This window comes from Peromyscus leucopus, chromosome 2 (assembly GCF_004664715.2).
Source record: "Peromyscus leucopus breed LL Stock chromosome 2, UCI_PerLeu_2.1, whole genome shotgun sequence".
NCBI lineage: Eukaryota > Metazoa > Chordata > Mammalia > Rodentia > Cricetidae > Peromyscus > Peromyscus leucopus.
The window spans coordinates 150,901,200-150,904,487 of NC_051064.1; positions in this window are offsets into that span (position 1 = coordinate 150,901,200).

Sequence of the window (3,288 nt, forward strand, 5' to 3'; positions counted from 1 at the left end):
TCCTTGAAGGAGGACCTAACTCCTTCCTACTCCAAGACCTTGGTCAGGTATCATGCCAGGATGAACTGGAGACCTTGTCTTCATTCCTAACACAGGAGACTGTGTCATCCAGGAATTGAGAGTCACTGTGCTGGCACTTCATTCAGAAGATGTGAGCCCAGTATGGTGAGAGTACCTAGGAAAGGCAAAGCCGTGCAGCCCTGAGGTGTAACATCCTTCATTACTGGTGTGACATCCTGCCTCACTCTCTGATATTCCTTTGAGATCCCTGAAACAGCAGATCTGGTGTTAACAATGGTGGAGCTTTTCTAGAAGTCTTCAAAAGGGAAGTGACAGCTAGGAATATCTATGAAGAGGAAGAACAGTGAACCCTCTTTTCTTCCTGCTTTCGTCTTTGGGGGTTAGTGTCCCTACCCTTTGAATAGTGTCAGCAACCGTCTCATGACTGCTCAGGAATCCAGATCCCCACCTCTTACCCACATGGTGACATTCTCCCAAGGCTTGTCTTAGAGAGTCAACCAGTATACTAGGGTCAGTGATCAAGACAAATGACAAATGGTCATGAGATGTAATCTCAAGAGAAGCAAGTTCCTGCTGAAATGCCTGTGCACTCAGTACCCTACCACGAACCAGGTGAACAATAGGATCCTGTCCTTAAGGACAAGTATGCATACTTGAGACATCCATCACCATCTAATAGTGGGAAAGCCAATACTTGAACTGCTAGGTATGAAGTATATACTGAAAGCCAGTTAGCTAAAACCTGTAAGACTGGCCCAATACAGAGTTCTGATCTAAACTAGGCCTGGTGGCTGTGGTGGGAGGATGACTGCTAGCTCTAGGTCAACTTGACAATTTAGTGAGATACTGTGTCAGAAAAAAAAAAAAAACAGAAAAAAAGGTGGTAGTGAGGGCTGAGATGTAGGTCGGTTGGTAGAGTGCTTGTCTAGTATGCTCAAGGCCCTGAGTTCAACTCTCAGTATGGAAATACAAAACAAAAACATTTACAATAAGGTCTTCATCTCCCCCAAATCTTCCATTTGTCAAGGTTGCTTTCAATGTCTCTTTGGGTGGCCTTCAGGGCCTGTGGGGTTGGGGAGAGGTTAGGGTACTTCTCAGTGGATAGATACAACTGGGTGGTTTCATTGAATCTGAGTTGGGGTATGTGGGCCTGCATAAAAATGCTACATTTCCATTTTAAGATAAAAATATGTAAAAGTGGTATTATGTTGTTAATTGTTTGGTGTTGTTAAAAGCCTTCCCACCCTTCACCAACTCTGATTCTAATCTTTCTCATTCTCTCTCTCACTCTTTTCCCTGTGCTCTCTCATAACCCACACATTTATAATCTAGTCTTTGATTTCTAGGTCTCTGTAAGACAGATGGAGAATTTAAAGTCATATATGAAACAATCCTCTAGATTCAGGTGATTCATTCCCCTGTCTCTTATGGCAGATTTGTGGAACCGACCTAATCCAACTATCAGGTATTTAAGAATCCACCATATCTGTTCTCTCACAGTGCTGTAGTCCATATAGCATCTCTCTTCCCACATAGCTGAGCTCACTCCTGTAACATTTAATGTGTCCTCTAAATATAGTCACAAGGTCTTGTGGATCAAGCAAGTCTTGAAGTGAACACAAGGTACTTAACCCCTGAATCACACTGGTCACTGAGAGGGCTGGGGAGCTAGACCAAGGTCATGACAGACTCCTAGTAGCCCTGCCAGAGACCAGGTCTCAGTTTTGGTTTACTGGAACTGGCTGGAGCTGAGCAAGCAGTTATTAGGAAGACCACAACTCAGGGCCAACCAATCAGCCAGCACCCCACAGCCTTCTGCTAGCTAAAGATAGCTTTCCCCACCATGGTTCTGGAAAGTCCCTGACCACTGGAGCCACCTACCAATCCTATAACAACCTGTAAATTTTTTGTTTAAACCCACCAATCAGCTCCTAGATTAACCTCCCCTTCCTGGAATTTCCCCAATCCTGCTTAAAAGGAGTCTGCAAGCTTCTCTTGGGGTCACCATTTGCCACTTTGTCAGATGGTTTGACCCCAACACACTGAAGTTTTTCATTAAATGCTCTTGTCAATTGTACACATGACTGGTGATCTTTTATGGGACTTCTCTTGGACCCTAACTGTCACAAAGTGTCACAAACTGAGTGACTTAAACAACAGGACTATGTCCCATTCTGGTGTGGAAGGCTGGATGTTCAAAACTGAGGCACAGGCTGGACTGACTGTCACCTTTGAAGGGCACTGAAGGGACAGTCCAGCTAGGCTTGTCCCCTGCCATCCTGTTGTGCTGAGTATCACCCCTAGCCCTTCACGGCTGTAGACATATCATGCTGCTCCTCCTTTTCCTCTGTGTCTGTCTTGGATTTCCTCTCCTATTAAGAACACAGTCAGGCTGGAGAGGTCTACAGGGTCTGTAGGCTTACCCAGTACCCCACCCAGTCTTTACCAACCTTACCTGCCAAGACCCACTTTCCCACACCCACAGGGCCCAACGTCCAGGAGGCTTCAATATGTCTTCCAGGGCTCAGATCACCATATATCTGCATGTGACACTTGCTCTTTGGCAGCAGAAGAGGGACAAGCTTTCTGTGGAGGCATACACAGAGACCACCCTCTGATGGCATTGTGAGGGAAGGTCTTGCAGTGAAGATAAATTCAACTTCCATGTCTGTTGTAGCTGAAGAGTTTTCTCTCTGGGTCCCGCCAAGTCCTGGCAGTCCAACAGCCCACTTATAAAATAAACACACAGACGCTTATATTATTTAAACTGTTTGGCCTAATGGCTCAGGCTTCTAGCTATCTAGTTCTTACATCTTAAATTAATCCATTTCTATAAATCTGTACCTTGCCACATGGCTCATGGCTTACTGGCATCTTCACACGCTGCTTGTCATGGCAGCGGATGGCAGTGTCTCCCTCTGCCTTCCTGTTCTCTCAATTCTCCTCTCTGTTAGTCCCACCTATACTTCCTGCCTGACCACTGGCCAATCAGTGTTTTATTTATTGACCAATCAGAGCATCACATTTGACATACAGACTGTCCCACAGCAGTCTGTGGCAGAAGGTCCAGCACCACTATGGGTCTCTATTATGGTTTTTCAATTCCAGGAGGACTTGGGACTAGAGGAAGAGCCACAGTGACTCAAGGACCAGAGCTAAGGCAGAGTCCTGTGGAGACTGTGAGGAAGGCAGGGATGTGGAATGTGGAGCTAAGGAATCCCACAGCCCCTCTCCTGGGGTCAGGTAAGGGACAGAATCACCCTGAGT